Here is a 26,212-nt window from a genome sequence, read left to right on the forward strand (position 1 = left end):
AGAGAATCCTTGATCGGCTGCCTCCTGCACGCCCCACACTGGGGCCAGGTCCACAACCTGGGCCTGTGCCCTGACTGGGAATCAAACTGTGACCTCCTGGCTCATAGGTCGAGGCTCAACCACTGAGCCACACCAGCCAGGTGACAGTCCCTGATTTTACTGTGTCCCCAGGCGCTGAGCAGCTGCTCTGTGACTGCTGGTGGAATAGATCTTGATTCAAAGTGAATCAAATGTCTGAGCTGAAAGGGGGCTGGGAAACTTCCCGCCCAGGCATCCTAGCGGACAGACGGACAGACTGCCTTGCTGTAGAGCCCTTGCACAAGAACAAGAGGCCTGGATTCCCACACTCCTCTCCCCAGGTTTAGACTTTGCGCCGGAGTGACCAGTGCACAAATCAAGCTGGCACGTGCACTGGTCGGTGGTGAACCGAAGCCGAGAGCGCTCAAATCCCACCTCGCTCCCATCACACCATAAACCCCAGTGCGATGTGGAACACGGCGAGATAGCAGAACCACCAAAATCGTCATGAAATCGCTCCTTTCTTCGTCTGGCAAATTGCTTTCAACCTGTCTGTCTAGTATTCCGTGTTATGGCCCTGAGAGCAGTCTAAACCAGCGGTTCTCAACCTGTGGGTCGCGACCCCTTTGAGGGTCAAATGGTCGCCTAAGACCATCAGAAAACACATACATAATTACATATTGTTTTTGTGATTACTCACTATGCTTTAATTATGTTCAATTTGTAACAATGAAATTGGGGGTCACCACAACATGAGGAACTGTATTAAAGGGTCACGGCATTAGGAAGGTTGAGAGCCACTGGTCTAAACAATCCCTTTCTATAATTAAAAATGGATATCCCGTTGCTAAAGTCCTTTTAGTGGAGGGAGCCACTGCCAGGAGGCAGACAGATGTGGCCCCGCTCTCCCTGTCTTTCTAAGAAAGCAGCTTCTGTGATGGTCAGGTCTATGTCAGCGTGGCCAGGCTGTAGAGCCCAGGACACATTCAAGCACTGATCTGGGGGCTGCTGTGAAGGTGTTTTGTAGGTGTGATTACAGTCCCTAATCAGCTGACTTTAAGTAGGGAGGTTATCCTAGGTCAGTGATGGCGAACCTTTTGAGCTCGGCGTGTCAGCATTTTGAAAAACCCTAACTTAACTCTGGTGCCATGTCACATATAGAAATATTTTGATATTTGCAACCATAGTATAAAAAATATTTATATTTTTGGTATTTATTTTATATATTTAAATGCCATTTAACAAAGAAAAATCAACCAAAAAAATGAGTTCGCATGTCACCTCTGACACGCATGTCATAGGTTCGCCATCACTGCCCTAGGTCGTCTGGATGAGCCCAGCTGAATCATACACCAGGTCTTACAAGCAGGATTGAGACCACCCACGAAGAAGGAATTCCGCCCGGGGACAGCGACTCCTGGTCCAGCCTGGCCCTCCAGACGACCTGCCCTGTGGGTCCCAGGCTTGCCCAGCCGGCACCACAACCACATGCACTGCATTCTGCAACAAATTCCTTCATATACGCTTCTTACTGATTGTGTTTTTCTGCTCAAACCCTGATGGACACAGCCTCCTTCTGGAAAGTATGATGGTCAATTTCATGTCAACTTGATGGGGGCACACATGCCCAGATGTGTGGTCAAACATGATTCTGAGGGTGTTGGTGAGATGACCATTAGAAAGTAGGACTCTATTATGTACAAACACAGTATGCCCTGCTGTACAGGTGGTTTGAATATGCATAACTAGGTAGATGGATGGCTGCCAAACAATAATAGTGATGGGGTATGGGGGACGCTGTCTCCTTCCACACGTATTTATTGAGCGCCTACTGTGTACCAGACCCCGCCTTTCTTCCTCAGACCTACTTTCAACAGCTTGGAAATTCCAAAAGCATGTCTTTCTTTGTATTTTGATTAAAAGATAATTTGAAAATAAAATGGTCGCTTGTCAATATCCCCAATAGCCAGAGATGGGGAAATCAGTGACTTTATAGGAGACTCTAGAGAAGAGGGTCAGAGGCAGAGAGAGGCAGAGAGGCAAGACGAAGATAGAATCGCCACCCCTGCCTGTGGACACTTGAGTTTGTTATTTGTGTTTCTGCTTTGGGCCAGGGTCACCCTCTGTGGGTCTGTCCTGCATAAAAATACGGCCATGCATCTCCCTCGCCAGGGACAAGCCCCGCTCAGGCGGCCCTGGGTGCTCACAACACTTATCTGCCCCCCGGCGGCGCTCCCCGAAGTCCTTCCTAGACCAGGGCGGTTCTGTTTATGCCCCTGGCACACAATGAAATGGCGGAACACATGCTCGGGCTGAGGTGGGGCCCAGGGAAGGTTAAAAATGGAACGGCGGCTTTGATCCGCCGCCAGCCCCGACGACGCTGGGGTCGGGGCCAGAGGGAGACGTCATGTTCCCTCGCTGTCTCCGCAGGTGGAACAGGCAGTCCCCTCCCGACTCCCAACGCTGACAGGGCCCAGCCTGGGAGCCGGCCGGGAGCGGGACAAGCCGGCCTCCGGGGACAGGCCGGGACCTCCCCAGAGAAAACGGCGGCAGCACCCAGTGGACCCAGCCCCCTTCTAACCGATCCGTGGCCACCGTTTCGCCGTCACCTCCCGGGCCTTTCACGGTGGCCCTCAGAAACTCCCTCTACCTCACGGCACCAGGGTGGCCTGTTCCCACACACAGTGGGTGCTGGGGACCCACGGCGGAGGGCACCCACTCTGTCCCGCTGGAGCGTGAGGGCTGCTGGGGAAGGGAGGGAGGACAAGTGGAACGCGATGGGTTCGGAGTGCCGAGGCGGGCGAGGGTGGGTGCAGGAGACCCCAGTGAGGGCGGGTCTGGGCTTGGTCATGGTATCACTTTGTAACAGAGGTCGGAGGCGCAGAGAAAAATGAAAAGGAGGGACACGTGGCTCTTCCATCACCGAACACACACACAGCAAGCAGGGCAGGCGGCCTGGACCAGCATCAGTCTCGATGGAAAGCAAACTTCCAAGGAGATTTGTTATCAAAGATCTGAGGGCATCTCTGAGTGTCAAGATAGAAGGGGGGTGCAGCGCTCCCCGGCGCACCCACCCCACGCAGCCCGGGGCCTCCCGGCGCACCCACCCCACCGCGGCCCGGGGCCTCCGGTGAGTGAACTAGGCTCTCTCTGGCAGCAGCGCTGGAGCTCGGGTCCCCTGATGGAGGAGGAGGACACAGCTCTCACGGGGCATTGCTGCTGACCCCGAGGTGGAGCCTCTTAGACGCCCCTTCCTACTACACACTCACCACCGTCCGATGCCCCTCCCCCCGGCCCACTCCCATGGCCCCTCCGCGTCCTGGGTGCCTGGATTGCTCTGTACGTCCGCTGCCGGTCACCAGGCTGACTATGCAGGGGGTGCTCAATAAACAGGGGCGGTCGGCAACACCAAACAGGAATCGATGAGTGTCACCAAGGAGGAGTCTAGAATGTTCTTCTCGACAAGGGTTCCCAGACCCCAAATCTCTGTCGCAGAGAGCGGTGATCACAGAAGCCTCCACCCCGTCGGACAAGAGGCAGGATAGGGACACACAGGTCAGGGCGCCAACAGAGCTGCCATTCAAAGAGTGAGACATGACTTTCTTTGTCCCCTCCCCCCCCCCCCCCACACACACACACAGTGACACCAGCCAAGGCACCTCCCAGCAAGGACAAAAGCCGCACATTCATTCCACACCACCACGGCCTCTAAAACAACGCCAGTTTAACACCCAAGGAGTTTGGCTCCAGGGGAAAATCTCATCTCCCCTCTGTTGTGGGAGCTGGGGGACAAGGAAGCGGGCCAAGGGCTACATGTGAGAAGAAAAAATAAAAAAAACAAATGAAGAAGAAAATGGTGATCACACACACACACACACACACACACACACACACTCCCAGCCAAATTGGGAAACAGGAAGGATGGTCTGTGGCTGCTCCTTGGCTGGGGAAATTTGGGGGATACATTTTGAGCTTTATCTCCAAAGGGGTGCTTGGTCGGTCGGCCTGGAAAGAAAGCGAAGCGAGCCAGCGTGGGGGCTCCTGCGTCCACGCACCCACGGAGGGGGTCCTGGGGCCACGCCCTCAACACCCATCACCTGGGCCTGCACGGGCCGCCCTCTTTCCTGGAGGGAGCTGAGCCGCTGCCTTTGTTTGTTATTTGTCCTCATGTTCCCTCCTGGGAAGAGCGCGCCCTTGGCTGGCACAGGCGGCCTGGCACGCTCTCTCCGGGCTTGCTGGCTGTGCCGCGTTAGGCAAGAAGCTCTCCTCATCTGCAACACGGAAATGGCAATCCAGACGCCACTGGGCTTTCAAGATGGAATGGAATCCATCATGTGCAGGGTCCGATGTCAACGCGGCCTTTTCCTCGGTTCCCTCCCCAGGTCCGAGGTCTCCCTGTGAACTGCCAGCAGCTGCTCAGTGACAATTCTCCCCCTGGGCGAAGGCCGTGGCCGGGACCCAGGGCCGGACCCCCTCCTGGCGTGGCGAGGGGTATATCTCTTCTGGGTAATCACGTCAATAGTGGAAATGCTATCCTGTAACCGAGAAGCGGCTGTGCTGGAGAGCCGCTCCCGAAATATCTGGAGGCTTTCTAGAAAGTCTCAGAATTCTGGAAACAAAAATAAAAAGAGGGGCTAAAACAGGGGTGGGCAAACTTTTTGACTCGAGGGCCACAATGGGTTCTTAAACTGGACCGGAGGGCCGGAACAAAAGCATGGATGGAGTGTTTGTGTGAACTAATATAAATTCAAAGTAAACATCATTACGTAAAAGGGTACGGTCTTTTTTTTTTTTTTAGTTTTATTCATTTCAAACGGGCCGGATCCGGCCCGCGGGCCGTAGTTTGCCCACGGCTGGGCTAAAACATCGGGACAGAAATAGGGATCTCTCCCCTCGGGAACATTTTCCATTTTGTGTAACTCGGTAAATCGTAGCAATAAAAATAGAAGTGATCACAATCATTCTTAAACACTGAGAACGCGCTGAGCATTCTGCCAACACGGCATGGTCTCCGGTCATCCTGGCCGGCCCGCCCGCCCGCCCGCCCGGGGAAGGTGGGGTTGTTAATGCGTTTCCCTAAGAGGAGGCTGGGTCTGCAGGGAGGCATGTCTGCCCCCACTGCATGCCCGAGGCGGGGGGGGGGGGGGGGGGGGGGCGCGAGGAGATGGGTAGGCATCCAGGTTCCTCCCCACCAGAGCCCAGGGCCTATCCTGGGTTTCACATTCCCCAGAGGCGAGCGTTTTCTCCCCATTTTGGACTTCGGATTACAAATCTCTCTCTCATGCTGCCTGTCTGTCTGTCTGTGACATCCTGTTTTCATGTCTCTCAATGTCTCTGAGTCCTTCTGGCTCTCTATGTGACACACACATGCACGCACAGATGCACAACACACATAGCATTTATCCACAATGCACACAAACCACACACATGTATCTCCCATTTTTCACACACAGACACTATGTGCACACAAACCCATGTACCATTTATATTCATATACAACATTCATACATGGCACACAGACACTCATACCCCCTATAGACATGCATACTATATACATATATTCCAGCCCATATCCCACATATACTCACAAACACAACATGCACACCCTATAGACATACATAGGATTCACATACTCCACCCAAACACACATTCCATGCACATACACGCACCCTTTCCACCCACATACACCCTCCACCCAGAAAACACATGCACACAAACACCTCCTCTACAGACACACAGACACATATGCTGCACACGCGTGTACACACACACACACACTCACTGCACAGCTGTCTGGTTTGCACACTTGTTCTGTATTTTTATATCCCCAATTTTTATATCCCCGATTAGGTTGATCCTAATAAAGTAAAACAGATGCTAATGGAAATTTCTCAAATGTCTATTAAACATTCTGCATTCGTGATCTTTATACGGCATGATTCTTGGACCAAACCTTTTACAGCTCTCGAAGTTCCATCAGCAGCTTTGGAGATTGCATTTCTGGAACAATTTTCTCAAAGCTGAGAGTTTGAGACACTTGCTTCCTCTATGAACCAGATGATCGGGGTTCTAGCTGCAGTCCAGGCCCTAACCAGCTTGGAAGTTCTCACCGTCTCCCTGGGACTCAGTTTTACAATCTCTACAATGGGAGACCTGTCTCCCCACGTGTCCTCCCTCTCCGCCTCAGGGCTCCCCTCAGTGTGGAAATCATGAGACTAACAAAGCTTTTCAGCTCCTCCTCGCTCCGCAGTCCTGTGATGCCATGGCTTTATGTCGAGTTAATAATGATGACAAAACCGACTATGGAAAATCTGATGTAAAAAGCAGCCATCGTAGCCCCTCATCCAAAACCAAAGACAGACGACACCTCGGGTATTCATTTTTGTATTAGCTGAGCCGAAGGGCCGCTCCGCGGACACGGGTAATTGGGGGTTTCGTGATGTGGCGTGGACGAGTCTTTAGTCATTTGTACTTTCACATCCACAAACTCAACCCAGACCCCAGTCATCTGACCCCACATCTTAGACCAGAATTAATGGCTGGAGCATGGAGAGGCGGGTCCTGTTACAAAACGCCATTCTATTTGGTTTATAAAATGCTGTTGGTCAGAGCACAGTCACGGCGCCCGTCCCCCTCCCCTCCCCCCGGGGCCTACCCCTCAGTAGCTGAGTGCACCCCAATTAGTCTCATTCTGGTTCCGTTCTGCGCAGCTCATCCTCCACGTCCAACTGCCTGCGCCGGCATTGGCTGGAGAAGGTCAAAGCTGTGCTGTGGAACCCAGTGTGACAAACAGACCTGAACTGGGCTGGGCTTTGGGGAGCTAGTGGCACCCAAAAGGAGGGGCTGCCCAGAGAACCAGAGAACGCATTTCCGCTGGTCCTTTGGGACCGGACAGGCTGCCGGGTGCCGGGTGTGGGGTGTGGATGCCCTGGTGTGGCGGGAACTGGGGAGAGGCCATGCCGCACGGAGCATGTGGAAACGGGGTTACCCGTTAACTTGTGACGGCAGATAAGGCGAGAACACTCCGGCTCAGAATCCCCACGGCCGCCCTGTGTCACAGTGATCCGTCAGAGGCAGGACAGACGCTGCCTGTGGCCCCTCCCAGTGAAAACAGATGGACTAATGCGTATTGATCCCCGATGGCTGGGGGACACCCTGTGAAACAGAGGCAAGAAAGGGCACCGGGAGCTCCAAGCGGGGAGGGCTCGACCACGGGAGGCTGGGGAACCGGGGGCGAGGACTCTGGGGTGAACTCTGAGACGGGTTTGAGGTCCCCCGGGAACCCCGTGCCAGCAGCTGGCGTGAGGGGAGATGCTGGGGGCGGGGAGGGCGTGTCCGTGCCGCCTTCCGATTTCTCCGCGTCGCATGTTTATTTTCACTCCTCCGTTATCTCAGCCTCCGGCTTCTGGCCGGACCCACAGCAATAACAACACAGTTCCCACGGCGACCGGACAGGGTCTCGCCCCCCCCCAGCTGGGTGCACTTCACCTTCTCCTGGGCGGTGGGCGCGTCTCTAATTCTCGTCCCAATTGGGTCGCGGGACCACACAGTTCAGGGGGGCTCCCCTCCAGGCACCCCCTATGCACTGTATCCTCTTCCAGGGGCCGTGCTGCCTCCCAGCTCTCTGATGCGGGGAGTCTTCCAAGTGCCTTCTGAGTGGGGGCTGGAGAGGCGTGAGGAAACGTGCCCGAGGCCCTTGCACGTCCCGTCCACACTAGGCCTGCGGGTTAGGCTGCTGGCAGGTGGTGGCAGGGGTGCCAGCCATCAGGGGAGGGCGTGAGGGTGGCCTGGAGCGTCCTCTTCCCAGGGAAGGCCCGGACAAGAGAAGGAACGGATAAGCAGGGCTCCTATGGCAGCGGTTCTCAACCTGTGGGTCGCGACCCCTTTGGCGGTCGAACGACCCTTTCACAGGGGTCGCCTCAGACCATCCTGCATATCAGATATTTACATGACGATTCATCACAGTAGCAACATGACAGTTATGAAGTAGCAACGAAAATAAGTTTATGGTTGGGTCACAGCATGAGGAACTGTATTTAAAGGGCCGGAAGGTTGAGCACCGCTGTCCTATGGAACCTGTAAGGGCATTCGTCTCCAGTCACCACTCTCAAGGCCAGAGCCCGGCTGAGGAGGACTCCCCGCTCTTCCCATCCCCTCTGGCTGCTCCGTCCTCACCTGCGTCCTGACTGGTGATTCAGGAAGGCAGTGTCTGTGGCTTTTTGCCCAAGGGTCCCCATTCCAGCTGCTGGTGACTAGAGCTGGCTGACGACTGGGTACACCCGAGAGTTAGATTGCTGACAACCGCCCCAAAAATGGACCCAGGCGGGGGGGGGGGGGGGGCAGAGGGTGGAGAGGAAATGCTGCATCTTTCCAGAATGACACCAACTGAACCAGCCCGTCCAGCCCCGCCCCCCCCCCTTACCCCCCGAGCTGGTTTTATCATTTGCTAAATGGACAGGCTACCCACTCGATATTCGGGGACAAGGGTCTCCCTGGCTTTCCTCCCTCCTCATCCTTCACTCGAGGAATTCTGCAGCTAAATCCCCATGTTAATCCCCTGGCCCCAGAGTTATGGGCTGCAGGAAGCAAGAGGGAGCGGGAAGTGGGGCCTGGGGCAGAAGGGAGCCCCGGGTGAAAAATGAGGGGTGAGCTCACGATGGGCAGCCGCCTCAGGACGGCTCTTCGGGGAGAAGAGGGGTGATCATGGAGGAGTGGGTGCAGGGGTGCTGTCTTTAGAGGGGCTCGGGGAGGCGGGGCAGGTACATGGCTGAAGGAGGCGAACAGAAAGGGGAGAGAAGTCGCGGTTCCAGGCAGGGGTGCGTGCGGGCGGGAGGGTGGGGGCAAACAGCCTTTGCAGATCTGATGTGGCCCCTTCAGGCTTACAAAGCATCTGTCCCGGGAACACCAGCCTCCTGGGAACGCACCGCGGCCTGGCCATCTCCTTCCACACCCTCGCCTACTGACAGCGAGGCTTGTAGACGCGGCGCCTGCCCTGGGGGCGTGAGGACGGTGCGGCCACGGCCTTCACTCCGTGCTGTGGGCTCCTCTCCATGGATTCTGCATCTTGGGGCTCGGACGGAGATGTGCCAGGGAGGAGAGGCAGGAATTCTTGGCTTTCCATCTTTACTGGGATTCTCTCCCATTGTTGGTGTGTGTGTGTGTGTAACATATTGTGCAGAAACATCACACATCTGTTTATCTGACACTAATGCAACTATTGAGAGAGAGGATGAGGAAGGTGGGGGAAGAGGAAGAGAGCTCGACAAAGAGAAATAAATGACCAGAGCAGGACTCTGCCCACCACGCTCTTCGGCGAACACACTACCCCGAGGAACAGCCCCGAAGTAACACGTGCCCGGGCCCACCCCAGAACCTGCCCAGTGCCCGCGTGTCTCTCCTAAGGTGGCGATGCAACTGGTTTTCAAAAACAACTTCACCTTCAGAGATTTCCTCACTGACTGGACCACCTCTACTGCTGTGTGTTTGTGTGTTCGTGAGGGCAGGCTGGGTGCCTGTGGCTCTGTGTTGTGTGTTCATGAGGGCAGGCTGGGTGTCGGTGGCCCTGTGTTGTGTGTGAACGGGCACAGGCATGTGTGTGTGTGCATGTGTGTGGTAGTGTGTGTGCGAATGGGCTGTGCTGCATGTAGGTGCAGTGCAGTGTGCTGGTTGTGAGTCTGGATCTGGTGCTGCGCTGTGGGCGGCGCACGCAGGTGGGAGCCAGGGGCACCGGTGCCGCGGGTATGAGCGGGGGTCTAACAGCGAGAGTGGGGGCAGTTCGGGGACAGCAGTTCCCGCACAGCGCTCAGCTGACAGTCTGTCCTCCCCCTCGGAACTCGCAGGGCGTCCTTAGGCTGCGTGTGTTCTCTGCTCTGCCTGGCACTGCCGGTTCCGAGGGCAGGTGCCAGGCACACGTGTCTGTGTGCGCCACTGCGTCTGTGTGACCAGGCGCCACTTCCCCGAAGAGAAGCTGCCAGGATGCTGCCGGGTGCCCCCAGACCCCTCACAAGCGAAGGCCTTCTCCCCGCCGGCCAGGGCTGCTGACAGCTGGTCTCAGCACTCGGCGTCGGAGACTCCCAAGATGGAAGAGACCAAGACGCTCCAGGCCACACTGGGTGACTGGCTGGCGCGAGGGGAAGAGACCAGACTCCTCGCCCAGCGCGGGGCAGCCTCGCGGGGCAGCCTCGCAGGACCATCCGAGCCGAGCGCCTTGCAGCTGGCGGGGCTGCCTCCACCTAGTCCTGGCCTTGCCCCCTCCGCGGGGCTGACCCGGGCTCCCCTGGGAAAGGCCCTGCACGCTGGTTCCGCTGGTTCCGTCTCAGAGCTGCTTCCAGAGAGCCTGGCCGCAGTGACAGCAGGGCCGGGTCCGAAAGCACCAGTCATCGCGTGTGATGGACATAGGGGTCCTCCATTCTAACTCCCCAAAGGGGGCCCCTCCATTCTAACTCCCCAAAGGGGGCCCCTCCATTCTAACTCCCCAAAGGGGGCCCCTCCATTCTAACTCCCCAAAGGGGGTCCTCCATTCTAACTCCCCAAAGGGGCCCCTCCATTCTAACTCCCCAAAGGGGGCCCCTCCATTCTAACTCCCCAAAGGGGGTCCTCCATTCTAACTCCCCAAAGGGGGCCCCTCCATTCTAACTCCCCAAAGGGGGTCCTCCATTCTAACTCCCCAAAGGGGCCCCTCCATTCTAACTCCCCAAAAAGGGCCCCTCCATTCTAACTCCCCAAAGGGGGCCCCTCCATTCTAACTCCCCAAAGGGGGTCCTCCATTCTAACTCCCCAAAGGGGCCCCTCCATTCTAACTCCCCAAAGGGGGCCCCTCCATTCTAACTCCCCAAAGGGGGTCCTCCATTCTAACTCCCCAAAGGGGCCCCTCCATTCTAACTCCCCAAAAGGGCCCCTCCAATCTAACTCCCCAAAGGGGGCCCCTCCATTCTAACTCCCCAAAGGGGGCCCCTCCATTCTAACTCCCCAAAAAGGGCCCCTCCATTCTAACTCCCCAAAGGGGGCCCCTCCATTCTAACTCCCCAAAGGGGGTCCTCCATTCTAACTCCCCAAAGGGGCCCCTCCATTCTAACTCCCCAAAGAGGGCCCCTCCATTCTAACTCCCCAAAGGGGGCCCCTCCATTCTAACTCCTCAAAGGGGGTCCTCCATTCTAACTCCCCAAAGGGGCCCCTCCATTCTAACTCCCCAAAGAAGGCCCCTCCATTCTAACTCCCCAAAGGGGGCCCCTCCATTCTAACTCCCCAAAGGGGGCCCCTCCATTCTAACTCCCCAAAGGGGGCCCCTCCATTCTAACTCCTCAAAGGGGGTCCTCCATTCTAACTCCCCAAAGAGAGGCCCCTCCATTCTAACTCCCCAAAGGGGGCCCCTCCATTCTAACTCCCCAAAAAGGGCCCCTCCAATCTAACTCCCCAAAGAGGGGCCCCTCCATTCTAACTGCCTAAAAGAGGGTTCCTCCATTCTAACTCCCCAAAGTGGACCCCTCCATTCTAACTCCCCAAAGCGGGGTCCTCCATTCTAACTCCCTAAAAGGGGGGCCCTCCAATCTAACTCCCCAAAAGGGGGGCCTTCCGCAGAGGTGGCTGCGTCTCCGGAAGCTAGCGTCCGGGAGGGGAACTCTCCCAGCTCACCTCCCTCAGCCAGGTGTGCAGGCAAGCGGGGGGCCTGCAGGGGCCTCCCACAACCCTTGTTCTCGGGGTGCTGCTTTTGCAAGGCCCCAAGTTCCACGAAGCTCTGAGTCCTCTGGAGAAGTGGAGCCGCCTTAGCAGACAATTAGAGAGAGTGGTTCCCTGCTGGCCACGCACCCCCTCCCGCGAGGCCCCGGGCCCTGGTGGGCCATTTGTGGGCTCTCATTTCTCAGGGGCTGCTGCAGCAGGTGGCCACGAGCAGGTAGTCAATAGGGACCTTCTGGCTGAGGGCTGGGGGCTCTTTGGAAAGGTCAAATCCAGAGGCCGGAGGGCACGGCTCAAGAGGTCACGGGGTCGGGACTCGTCACTGTGACAGATGAATCGTAGCGAGTCTCTCTCTCTCTCTGGAAGCGGGGCCAAGCCTCTTGAGACGGGAGAGCCGGGAGGGGGTGGTGTTGGGGCCACAAAGAAAGGCAAGGCTGGTGTCTGGCCGGCACCTCTCAACTGGTCTTCATTAGGGGCCGACGGGCCTCCCCTGCCGCCCGTCCCTCGCTGACGGGCGCTGTCTCCAGGCCTCTCAACTGCTCCTCATTAGGGGAGACAGTGCGCTTTTGTCCTGCATGAAGCCCTCTTTGTTCCGCCAGCCCCGCCGCGCCAGAAAGCCAGAAACTGATACGGAACAATGCCACTCTATCCTGAGGGGACCCCTCGCCCTCCCCCGGCCGGACAAGGCGGCGTTGCCCCGTCACATCCCTGGATGCCCAGCTGAGGACGCGTTTGCTGGAGCAGAAGCGGCATCTAGGACACACCCTGGCCGCACACTGGGGACACCTAGAGATAGAAACGCCGAGCCGGGCCACCCGCAGACATCCCCATCGGATTGTCCCACGTCTCCATGTGACTTGAATGTGCAGGAACGTGTGGGAACTACCGGCGAAGACAGATAACTGGCCTCAAAGATCCGTGCCCGCCTGCCCCCTGCACACGTTAAGATGAGGGACGGTACACAAAATACTTCCCATCGTGCAGGGCGTGGGGCCACCGTCAGCATGTGTGCTGCTGGGAACCCCCCCGGGAGGCCACGCCTACCTGCCGGTGGAGACCAGCTCCCTCTGGAAAAGCCGCGCAGACCCCACCAACGCGGACAGACACAGGCGTGCCTCCCCGGGGCCTGCGGCGTCTCGGACGGTGCACACAGATGTGCAGGTCCCGGGGGGCTCTGTCTCTTGTCCTGTTCCCTGATTCTGTGCCCCAAGCCAAGCCCCACACCCGCAAAGACAAGACGGGTGACGGGGGACCTGTGGCTGGTTTCCACCCCCACGCAGTGCTCGGGGGGTATCATCCCAAACCCGTGGAGCTTTGGGACCCTGACGTGTCTCACTCAGTACCTGCTGCTTGTCTCACAGGCTGAGGAGAAAGATGGGGTGTCATTTTAAGACAAAGAAAGGCTCTCTTCCCCCTCCCAGCCCCTCCCAAGATCTACCAGTCAAAGTCTCACCTCTTTGTCACCCAGGCCTGAAATGACAACATGGAGATTACATAGGCTACTGCCTCACAGGTCTGCTATGAAAGCGGGGCCAGATTTCACAAGTAAATTGACAGGTCTTCCTGTTCCATTTGAATTCCAGGTGAACTGCGAATACTTCTTTTAGTGTTCGGATGTCCCGTGCCATAATCGGGGCACACTTATACCCAAAACTCCTAGTTATTTATGTGAGATTCTAACGCCACGGACATCCCGTATTTCATCTTGCCACTCTAAAGCAGGAAGAGGTTAGGAGGTGTCTGCAGGTTGGCTCTGCCTCAACCTGGGTGGAAGCGCCCATGAAGACAAGCGATGAAGTCTGGATTTCAGAATGTTCTGAGAAGGACATCACAATTGGACCACTGGCGTGTTGAACTCAAGGTCACTTTTTTTGAATGAAGAAGAAGAGAGGGAGAAGCAGGGTTTGCCAATGAAGATGTAGGAGAGGGAAGGGTGGTGAGCTTTGAAGATTAAGGCACTGACTGCTACGCAGAGACAATGCCTTCCCCTCTTGGTCGCCAGCTTCTGGCTCTTCCCTTAACGCCAGCTCTCCTGTGCCCGGCACCCAGCAGGCGCTCGACACAGGAGCTCTGACCCCACACACAGAGGGACTCATGGCGTCAAAGCAGGTGGGCCACTGCCCCCCCTTCTCCCACCAGGAGGCGGAGGAGCCCAAGGTTGTGCACCGGCAACACTGCTGAGCCCACAGGGCCAGTCTCTTGGAGGCACTCGGGGCACGGACTCTTCCTTTCACCCCCAAAACTGAAGTCAGCGAGCTCACCCCACACCGCCATTCCCCCGCGGCCCTGAGAGCCATGGCTCTTTCCAGACGGAGGCGCTGGCCAGGGAGGCAGCCCAGAGCCACCCTGGGAGGGGAATGCACATCCCAGAGGGCAGAAGGAACTCATTCATCAGCCCGCGGAATCCCCCCGCTCCCCAGGAAGCATGGCCATGAAGTGCTTGTAAATACATGTCCTTAGGTTTAAACAGACTGCATCATTATTGTGATCCTTGGAGGGGCGGCCATGTGAAGGGAACAGGAGGCTTGCTTTGGTATTTGTCCTGCAGACAATACACGCCTGGGGCTCGTGTTTCCGTATCTTCTGCCCCAGCCAACTGGCCTGCCCGTGGCCTCACGACGGGAGAGGGGTGCCAACTCCGAACGTTCTATTTTCATTCTGTTTGATGATAAAAATCGCTCCCGCAGCACGAATGGCAGGGAACAAACACAGGAAGCGGCCCCCTGATTAGATAGGGACGGGGTAGCTTGTGGAGTGAAAAACAAAATGACTAAAATGATAAATGAGGGGACCACGGACGCTGCCACCCCCTTCCTGAACAGGCCCAGAGCAGCTGGGAGAGGCGGCCAGGGGAGACGTCGGGACCTGGGCTACACGTGGGGGTGAAGGCGACCTCACTTGGCGGGTGTCTCCCTTGAGTTGCCTCTTTGGTCGAGGCCATCGGACAGCCATGGGTTTTGAGCCCTTTCCTCTGGAAACCTTGCCCAGCAGAAGCATCTCGATTCTTTGAAACGTGGAGGTCCTTGGAGATCTGTGGTCTCAGCCTCAGCCAGACCTGAGGCAGCGCCTGCTGTCCTCTTAGTGCTCTAGCAGGTGGCTCTCAGCAGGGGAGGTAACGTTCTCTCCTGGGGGCAGATGGCAATGTCTAGAGACCTTGGGTTTTACACAGCTGGTGGGGGGTGGGGGTGGGGTACTATTTGGTGTCTAAAGGTACAGCCAGGGATGCTGTTGAACATCCTACAATCCCAGGACAGCCCCTAACAACAAAGAAGTATCCAGCCCCAATGTCAGTAGTCACAAAGGTGAGAACCCTGGTTTAGAATGGGTTAAAATATAGATATTGGTGTAGATATAGGTGACGTAGATGATATAACTAGATGTAGATATAGATATAGAGATAGAGATAGAGATAGATATAATGATACAGATAGTATAGATGGAGGTGTAGGTATTGGTATAAATATAGCCACAGGAACAGGTATGGATGTGGACCTGGCCACAGATATAGACATAAACACATTGAAGGAAGAACAGACAGAACGTCATTTCTGACAGCAAAGTCTTCACAGGGGTAAACATTAGAAAAGTGAAACCGAGACCCTTCGGATGAGGACCCGCAGCTCCAGGCCGGCTCTGAGGGTGGGCGCCGTGCTCTTCCCACCAGGGCCATGCTGAGCGCGTGCGCCCATGTTCCACCCGTGACACTAACTTCCTGCCTGGTCGCTGGCAAGTTCCTTAACCTCCCTGAGTCTCAGCTCCACGGCTGTGAAAGGGGCAGAATAAAATCTACCTCCGGATTATTTCTTGGGGGAGAAACCAAGATGGCGGCATAGGTTAACGCCGGAGATTGCTGCCTCGAACAACCACTTCAAAAAACAACTAAAAGACGGAACGGACATCATCCAGAACCACAGGAAGGCTGGCTGAGTGGAAATTCTACAACTAGGAGGAAAGAGAATAACATACCCAGACTCAGAGGAGGCGCAGTGCTGAAGTGAAATACTCAGGTGCAGAGTGCACGTGGAGCGGGCTGGAGGCAGAGGGCACGGTTGTTGTTTTCAATCGGGAGGGAGTTTCAGACTCTGAGCTCCAGATCCAGACGAGTCTCTAGGGACCCAGACTCAACCGGGAGAAGCGGGACTGTCTGGCTTCGGTCAGAACTCGAAGGCAGCTTTCTCTCCGAGGTTTGCAGCAGTTGCTGCGACTCTGTGAGGCAGAGCCCCTAGGGACGGAACTGAGAGCAGCCATAACTGCTCGCTACGGCCTGCCCTGTAGATCCCCGGGGACCCGCCCCGCCCAAGCCCTGCACAGAAGCCATTTGCCGGATAGCCTCAGGCAAACGCTAGATTAGCACCGCCCTAGAGATCCAGCACAGAAGCTCTCCCACTGCAGACACAGCGGACTCTCATAGCCAGTTAGCCTGGAGGTCAAATCACCCCCGGTATTGCCGACAACAATCAAGGCTTAACTACAACAAGACTGCGCACAAAGACCACTAGGGGGTGCACCAAGAAAGCATAAAAAATGGGGAGACAAAAAAACAGGACAAAACTGTCAATGGAGGATATTGAGTTCAGAACCACACTTTTAAGGTCTCTTAAGAACTGTCTAGAAGCCGCCGATAAATGTAGTGAGATCCTCAAGAAATCTAATGAGACCCTTGATGTTATGATAAAGAACCAACTAGAAATTAAGCATACACAGACTGAAATAACGAATACTATACAGACTCCCAAAAGCAGACCAGAGGAGCACAAGAATCAAGGCAAAGATTTGAAATGCGAAGAAGCAAAAAACACCCAACCAGAAAAGCAAAATGAAAAAAGAATCCGAAAATACGAAGATAGTGTAAGGAGCCTCTGGGACAGCTTCAAGCGTACCAACATCAGAATTATAGGGGTGCCAGAAGATGAGCGAGAGCGAGATATTGAAAACCTATTGGAAGAAATAATGACAGAAAACTTCCCCCACCTGGTGAAAGAAATAGACTTACAGGTCCAGGAAGCGCAGAGAACCCCAAACAAAAGGAATCCAAAGAGGACCACACCAAGACACATCATAATTAAAATGCCAAGAGCAAAAGACAAAGAGAGAATCTTAAAAGCAGCAAGAGAAAGAAACTCAGTTACCTACAAGGGAATACGCATACGACTGTCAGCTGATTTCTCAACAGAAACTTTGAAGGCCAGAAGGGAATGGCAAGAAATACTCAAAGTGATGAATACCAAGAACCTACAACCAAGACTACTTTATCCAGCAAAGCTATCATTCAGAACTGAAGGTCAGATAAAGAGCTTCACAGATAAGGAAAAGCTAAAGGAGTTCATCACCACCAAACCAGTATTATATGAAATGCTGAAAGGTATCCTTTAAGAAGAGGAAGAAGAAGGAAAAGGTAAAGATACAAATTATGAACAACAAACATGCATCTATCAACAAGTGAATCTAAGAATCAAGTGAATAAATAATCTGGTGATCATAATAGAATCAGGGACATAGAAAGGGAATGGACTGACTATTCTTGGGGGGGAAAGGGGTGTGGGAGATGCGGGAATAGACTGGACAAATATCGTGCACCTATGGATGAGGACAGTGGGTGGGGAGTGAGGGCGGAGGGTTGGGCGGGAACTGGGAGGAGGGGAGTTATGGGGGGGAAAAAGAGGAACAAATGTAATAATCTGAACAATAAAGATTTAATTAAAAAAACAAAATCCACCTCCTATCGTTGTATAATAATGAAGTGGGGTTTCCTGAGTAGCAGCCAATGCAGTGCCTGAACTCGGGTCAAATGGGAGACATGCGATGTGAGTGCTAGGAATGCGGTCAGCATCGTCACTGCTATCATCATTGACGTCATCGTCATCATCTTTGCATTTGGACAGGTCTTTCAGATATTTATCCTTAAGAGTCCAAGTGAGAAGCGTGGTTAAGGGTTCCAAGATGCTAAGATAGGACTGTCTCCCTGTCTGAGAGACCAACATCGGGCACCCTCAAGGTGGATGAACCAGTGAGCCATTTCCAGAAAGAGAACAAAGATCTCCTGCCTTTGACAGAAACTGGGAGCCTGGTAAAACGGTCCCTGGAGTACGAGGACGTCCTCAGCCACCCAGGCAACACACGTTCGTTCTTCTCCAAATGGAGCTTAACTCTTTGAGATGGTTGGGCCTCCGCTGCAAACAACAGTGATTCATTTCAGGGCCCCAGAAGAAATGCTATGGACGAGCTAACCGAGCAAGGACCGGCTTAGCCCAAATGACTATTTCTGTCATCCTGCATAGCGTCCATTTCTGAATGGCCGCTACACAAAAGTCGGTATAATGGAACCTGTTATGTTTGGCTGCTTAGCCTCCCATGCCTACCCTGTCTTCTAGAAGCAACACCCGCTCTTTCTTGGGGAAACCATTCCATGAGGTTTGAATGGACTGAAATCACAAGTTTTCCCTGCCTCCTAGGCAGGGGCGTAGATATGCCACCCAAACTGGGTATTATAGAATCTCATCCCAGTGGCCAGAATGAATGGCATAAGGAAGGGGGAAGGGTTAACACAAACCAGCCAATCGCATTCCTTGCCTGGAATTTTCACAAAGATACTAGAGGAAAAGTAGCTTTTTATTCTGGAGTTATTAAGTTATGATAATATAAACTTGAAACTGCCTGTGACCATGACCCTCTCGTCCCCCACTCCCTCACTGCCGGAGAGAACTCATTTGCTGTAGAAGAAAATGATACCAATATGGAAAGAGAAACAGGCTAGGGATGGAGAGAGAGGGAAGGAGAGAGAGGGCGGGAGGGAGGGAGAGGAACTGTTCAAGTCTTTATAGTCGTGAAACCAGATCCATCTCTGAACCTCACTGTTAGATGAGCCAATAAATTACTTTTTCTTCTCCGCCCCCACCCCCACCCCCGAATTGTGTTTCTGTCACTTGCAACCAAAACACTGGCCAATGGGGAGAGAGTGTGAGAGCACTTGGATGAAAGAACCCAGGGGCGAGTGGAAACCACATTCTTACTAAGAGACAATAAAGATCTCCAGGAGGCCAGCCCCCACCCCCCCCCCACACACACACACACCCTCCACCATAACACAGAGGAGTGTGAGCTAATCCTTTCAGCGGGACTCTGTTAAAGGGGGTGACATGAAATAAATACTCCCATGCTCAAAATAACTGTGAGTTAAAGAAAATTATTCTAGATGGGGCTTTTTATTGTCATCACAGGATTTCTCAGAGCCAGTCACAACCCCTCTCAGTGCTGGCAGGCCAAGTTCATTATTTATGACCAACGAGGTTGCATCCTAGGCTGGAGCTAGTCAGAAAGAGGAGGCGAGCCAGTGGCGAGGGAGGGCGGGCATGGCATTGGAGGAAGGGTGACAGCCTTCTGCCCCTTCCTTCTCCGTTACTTCCAGCTTAAGTTTCAGAATCTGTGTGTCCACCATATGCCAAGCATGAGCACCACGCCCGTGGTCCAGAAATAAACAAGACACGATGCTGTGTCCCGGACACTCCAGTCAGAGAGACGGACAAAGCAAGCTACCCTGGCACGGGGCGGACACCGGCGGGAGAAGAGGCGGCTCAGGATGTGAGGACAGGGGAGGGGGGCACTTGGAGTTTACGAGCAAAACAGCCCAGCCCATGCAAGCTGCTCTACCTTTAGGGCTGACCAGGCACGCCATTCCGATGACCCTCTCGGAGCGTATCCGCCGCTGCCCGTCTGCTGGCCTTCCCAGAGCCATGTGGTTCGGAACCGCGATCAGCGGGAGTAATTGACATAGACTAAGCCCCGGGCAGGCTGTATAGATCATGGGCCCAGATCTAATTCCTGCCCCGTCCACTCAATTACGCAGGAGCTCCTTACTGGAGAAGCAGGTGTAGTTACTGCAAATAAGTTCAGGTTTGGGCACGGATGTCACTGGGTAACTGCATTTGCTTGCCTGGGTGATACATAAGGAAACCGTCAGCAGTCGGATTGTTGTGTGCAGAGACTGGGCTGGCCTTCCCTGGCAGCTGGTATCTAAGGGAACTGAGGGTGCCCTCCCGGAGAAAACCCACATAGTGCCCAATGGACACGCATTGCTGAGTTCTAAACTGACAGGGAAATTGCCAGGAAAAACCAGTGGTTCCTCCACCAACGCGGCTGTCAGACATCGGCAGGCTTAGGATGAGTCATCGGTGAGGCCAGGCTGGACGCGTAGTTTCGGGTCAGGAGAAATATGAGTGCCACGAGGGAGAATGTTTCCTAACTGTGCAACCTGAGGCCAGTCCTTTAACCTCTCGGAGCCTCACTTTCCATATCTGCCAATGGGATTAATTCCGCCATTGTGGGTCTGAGGTGGGAGGATAATTTTAAAATCCTCTGTCTTTTGCAAAGTGCAGTACATATGTGTGTGTTACTATTGGGAGCAAAACTTGGGAGAGGTGGTGAGAGATGGGAGAGTTGGCTGGATTTGGTTATGAAACTGTGAGAAAAAGAACATCAGAATTATTCTGACCAAGCACACAGATTTCCAGTTATCCGCTGAATAAGTTCTAGGAATGCAATGTACAGCATGGTGACTATCTATAATAATAAAAGCGTAATATGCTAATTAGACCAGACGTCCTTCCGGATGACCTTCCGGACAAAGCCGGGGCTGCGAGGGAAGCCCGGGTCCTGGGTACCAGAGGGAAGCCAGTACAGACAGCCGGGGGAAGGAAGGCCTACTCTTGCATGAATTTCATGCATCGGGCCTCTAGTAGTTAATAGCATTGTACTATACACTTGAAAGTTACTAAGAGTGTAGATCTTAAATGTCCTCAGCACAAAAGTGTAATGGTGACTATGGGATATAAGTTACGTCACTTGCCCAAGGTTTGTAGTCAGAAGTAACAAGCTCAGATGTGAATACAGATTGATTCGGATCTCAAATCCAAGCGGCAATGTCTCTCCATTCCTTTCTGTTTTATCAACTTGCAAGAACCGCAAGGGGGTTTAGCATAAAGAAACTGTGGCACATACAGAGGCTGGACTATCATTCAGCCTTAAACAAGGAAGAGGAAAATCCTGCATCGGAGGCAGCCTGGCTGGCCTGGTGGACATTATACTGAGTGAGAGAACAGTCCCAGAAGGACAAAGTCTGAGTCCACGCACAAAAGGAATCTAAAGTAGCCAAACTCACGGGAGCAGAGAGTCGAATGGTGGTTGCCAGGGGCGGGAGGAATTACCGCTCGATGTGTATAAAGTTTCCGTTCTGTAAGAAGACTACGTTTCTAGAGCTCCTTTGTACAGTATCACGCCTGGAGTGGACAATACCGTGCTGTACGCTTCAAAATGCGTTCTGCGTCGTGCTAAACATTCTTACCACAAATTTAAAAGAGGGACTTCGTCTCCCAAAGGAATCAATGTTGAACCTTATGGCAAAATATTTGACTTTGCTAAACCTTCATACCTTCAACTGTTAAATGGGAATAAAACAGCAGTGAGCTTGCAGAGTCATCTGAGGACTGAATGATGTAACTCACGCACGGCGTTTGGCATAGTGCCTGGAACATACTGAAAGCCCAGTAAATGTTTGTTGTTATTGTTTGTTTGTTTTTTAATCATCAGCAGCATCATCTTTATAACTCTGGTGCCCACAAGGCTGCCAAGAATTGATGGTCTCCCATCACAGCCTCCCTTGCGCAGCAAAACCTTCCAGCTGAAGCTAAAAGTCCAACAGGCTCCCTAGCCAGTTTGGCTCAGTGGGTAGAGTGTCAGCCTGAAGACCGAAGGGTCCCAGTTTGATTCCGGTCAAGGGCATGTACCTGGGTTGCAGGCTCCTCCCCAGCCCAGGCCCTGGTCAGGGCGCATGCAGGAGACAAGCTATCCATGTGTTTCTCTCACACCGATATTTCTCTCTGTCTTTCCCTCTCTCTTCCACTCTCTCTAAAAACCAATGGAAAAATATCCTCCGGTGAGGAATTAAAAAATAATAATAATAGAAATAAATTTAAGAAAGTCCAACAGGCAAGTCCAGATCTGCATCTTCACCTCAGAAGGAGAAATATTCAATCAACCTCACAACCTAATAAAACAGTCAAGGAACCCCAGGGGGTTGGAAACTCTTCCAACTGAAAATCATAAAAGCAAGCTCTCTTCGCCTGTCTCACAGCCGTCCAGCGCTCATGTCAACCAGGGTCTCCGTCTTCACATGAACAAAGCTTCGATCAAGTTTTGGCAAGTCCTTGGAGACGATCTCTATCGATAGATAGGCAGATAGGTAGGTACTGGGGGACCATGACATGACATATTCCCTTCACATTTGACACTTGCAGCAGGATCACAGAGAGGGTATTTTTTTCCCAGAAACACTGGAGGGCTTCATCAGTGCTCCTCGGGGCCCCTCTTAATCCTTTGATACACAAATCATTCTCTTTGAAGCACCTGACGTGTCAAATGGCCTGCTGTAACCGCGCTCTCATCCATCAAATGCTTTGCTCGCCATGAGAGCCGCTCTCCGGCAGACTTCCCGTCCACGGCATGAAATCCTGCATCTTTTGCACAATTTGCAATTCCACGTGGCAATCCCTTTGCATGGTGTTTGCCTAAACTGTCAGACACCTAAAGCATCTGGCACCCTGAGAGGGAGTGTTCGACAGAGGTGTTCACGCACTGGTGGGCGGTTATGCTTTTGTCAAGTGGGTGGGGCAGATGTCTGGGGGAGGGAATGTGTGTCTAAGAGATGAGTTTTTGGGTCACTGTTTTCATGTCATGACAATGTTTGCTTGTCTACACAACTCTTCACCACATGGGTGTAGACCATGAATTCCCAATGAATGGGATCTCCTAAATTGTGGTTCTGACCTGGTTCCCAGGATATCATCTGATGTTCCTGTTCATCCTTTGGGCTTGAACTGGACTGAGTGAGTTTCTGTCCACAAAAACAAATATTTCTTAACTAAACCCTCCAGACACGTGAGCTTTCAGATGAATGACTTAGTTCAGACTTGCTAGAATTGTGCAAATGTCAAAAAATGGGTTTGGTAATATTCTCAGTAATAATTCCTAACATAGTCATGCACCTCATAGACGTTTTTGTCGATGATAGATCGCATTTGCAGTGGTGGGATGCCGTGTAGCCTAGATGTGTAGTAACTATACCATCTAGATTGTGTAGGTGCAACCTATAATATTCACATAACAAAATCACCCAACAATGCATTTCTCAGAACTACCTCCATCTCTAATGGCCATGACTGTAGCTGAGCAGCTCGCACATGATACAAAGGGTGTTTATAGGCACAGGGTCTCCATTGCATAAGAATTTGTCTTCCAGTTCTAACACAGCAATGAAGTTATACCTGGAAACAAAAACTAATTTATAGTATAAAAAATTCATAAGTGAATTTATAATATTAATTCCCCTTCAAACCTCATTCCTCACATAATTGACTCATTTGGTTACCTGGCGCAAATCATTTTGCCTCTCTTGTCCCCAGCTGTCTCATGTATAAACTGAAAATAAAATTAGCCCAAATTGAAGATTTACATGTTAGCTGAGATAAAACATGGGAAAGCTTAAGAAGAATCAGATAATTATCACTCAATATCAGTGATATTATACTGTATTGATAGAATAATTGGATTACAGTTAGGATGCCGACTTCCAGCCTCCCTTGCAGCTAGGTGGGAATATGTGATTATTTTCTGGCCAATGGGGCAGATAAAAATGTGTGTAATAGCTCAGTCTTGCCCTTAGAATAAAGCAGAATTTATTTCCAGCCTTCATTTTCCTTTTACCACCAGTTAGACTTGAGGGTAAAACACTTAGACAAGTGTCAGCAAAGAAAGCATACAAAGGATAATAAAGAAAAAAGATAGAAAAAAACCTAAGCTGCTAAAAAACTCCAAGGTTCATTAAAAATGGAACTCTCATTTGACCCAATAATCCCACTTCTAGGAATATATCTCAAGAAATCAGAAACACCAATCAGAAAAGATATATGCACCCCTATGTTCACAGCAGCACAATTTACAATAGCTAAGATTTGGAAATAGCCTAAGTGCCCATCTGAGTGGATTAAAAAACTGTGGTACATCTACACAATGGAATACTACGCTGCTGTAAAAAAGAAGGAACTCTTACCATTTGCAACAGCATGGATGGACCTGGAGAGCATTATGCTAAGTGAAATAAGCCAGTTGGAGAAAGATAAATATCACATGATCTCACTCATTTGTGGAATATAATGAACAACATAAACTAATGAACAAAAATAGAGCCAAAGGAAAAACAAATTTAGAATATAATAGAAGTAATCCTGTTATTTGCAGATTTTTAATATTTCCTACAACTTTTGTGATATCATACTATATTAGTACAGTTTTGGTAATATAATTATACTTCAAATCCTTTTTTTCTTGAAATATTAACGTTTACTGCATATAATATTATTATATTTAAGATCCTTTTTCTTGAGTAATTTGTGTTTATTGCATGTAACATTATATTTAAAATCGTTTTTCTTGAGATATTAATGTTTATTGCATGAAAAAAGTGCAAAATGTTTGTAGACACTACACAAAAAAATAAAAGTGAAAAAAAGTGTCATTAAAATAAATCATTTTAATTAAAAACAAACAAAACACACACACACACACACAAAAAAAAAAAACTCCAAGGTTCAGAATGGCCACACCATGTAAGAGGAATAAGGACCTACGTCATTTAAGCTACAGCTATTTGGGGTTACTCCTCTAGCACTGAACTAAACCCTACCTGACATAGTGCCATTTTCCTTTCATCGGCCACACAATTAAATAGACTTTCATCGTGCAGCTCCCACGTGCAAGACCAATGACTGCAGGCAGTGTCAGGAGTGTCTAAAAACATGGGTTCTGAAAGCAGTTCAACTTCCTCCAAATCTGGCTCGACCACTTCCTGGTAATGTAATAAGTGAACATAACAGGTGATAACATATCCAAACGTTGGATTTCTAATTATTATGTCTATAAATTGGATATAATAAGAGCGGACACCTCGTGGGATTAATGTGAGTTTAATGACATAAGGCTTAACCAGACGGTGTGGAAAGGATCGCACAGCATGCCCAGCATCTGCAAGTGCTGGGTCTTCTATTAAAGGGAAAGTTGTTTCAGGGCTAGAAGCCCCATTGCTCAGTTCAGTTTGGGGACCTGAAGCTAAAGTGATGCCAGTAGGGACTCGTTCATCCCAGTCTCTGATCATCCACTATGTGCATTGCCTTCCTTGCTGTGGTTCTCAACCTTCTGGCCCTTTAAATACAGTTCCTCATGTTGTGACCCAACCATAACATTATTTTCGTTGCTACTTGCTACTGTTATGAATCGTCATGTAAATATCTGATATGCAGGATGGTCTTAGGCAACCCCTGTGAAAGGGTCGTTCGACCGCCAGAGGGGTAGCGACCCACAGGTTGAGAACCGCTGCCTTAGCACGTTCCCAAATTTTCAAATGAAGGAAAAAATATTGAAAGACCGGGATCTCTCACCCGTTTTGATTTACTTTTGATTTGGGAGATGAGTGTCAAGGGTATGGGTAGGGCCAGGCAATAATCAGTGCCCCCCATCTTTCCAAGACAGCAGGACTGTGTGGGTCTCTTTCACCATTTGTGCCAGCCATGTGCCCATTCCAAAGCACAGGGAACTACATTTCCCAAGCTCCTTTGCCTTCCAGCTTCCCTGTCAGGCTCAGCCAATGGGAGGCACTGGTGGAAGACTGAAGGGAGGGAAAAGGAAGCAGCCAAGACATTCCTCACTCCAGCCACCAGGCTTTGAGGGCAGCTACAGCTACTCTCTGCCTTTGGTTCTGCTTGGAGGTCCTGGCACCTGGGCTCTAGTAATACAAGCTCCTCCTTTTGTCCCTTTCCCAGGGGTAACTGATTCCTGCTACTGGTCATGTCTGAGTTGCCTCCCTTTCCCCTGCTTGCCTCCTCGGCTCTGCATTACCTATGAATTCAGTTCCCGGCATTAAACTCTCTCTGCTTGAAGGACCTTTGACGATGTCTGCTTTCCGTCCAGGCCCAGACAGATTACCCTGCTGACTCCAACGCGGAACACGCTCGCTGCCTCAATGTGTGGGGTTCAGTGCACCTCTGTTGAATGAAAATACTTGGAAGAGGCCAATGTGACTCTGAACTCTGCCCTCTGACCACTCTGAGGAGCTGTGAGGCTAGAAGCACCCCTTATAAGATACTGGCATCTGCTCGCCAGGCTCTTAGCTGGTTATTCCACTGAATATTTCAGAACACTCAACTCTCAAAACCCCATTTCCAGTCTGGTCCCCCAAAGTAGTAAATCTCAAGCCCTCAGGTCCTGAACTCCCAAAGGTAGTGAAGAATTTCTGCTGGAGGCCTTCTCGTTAGAGATCGGCGGAGAGCAGGAAGGATGAGGGGCCAGAGGAAGAGAGGGGGTAGGAAAATCAGCATAGCTTCTCGGGGAAGCTCTTCATCTTCAGATGGGCCTCCTGACACTGCTGGGGATTAGCATCGTGCTTTTAATATTTGTAAATATCTGTTTGGCCCCAAGA

The sequence above is a fragment of the Myotis nattereri genome (genome assembly GCF_964212035.1).
Source record: "Myotis nattereri genome assembly, chromosome: 19".
Lineage (NCBI taxonomy): Eukaryota > Metazoa > Chordata > Mammalia > Chiroptera > Vespertilionidae > Myotis > Myotis nattereri.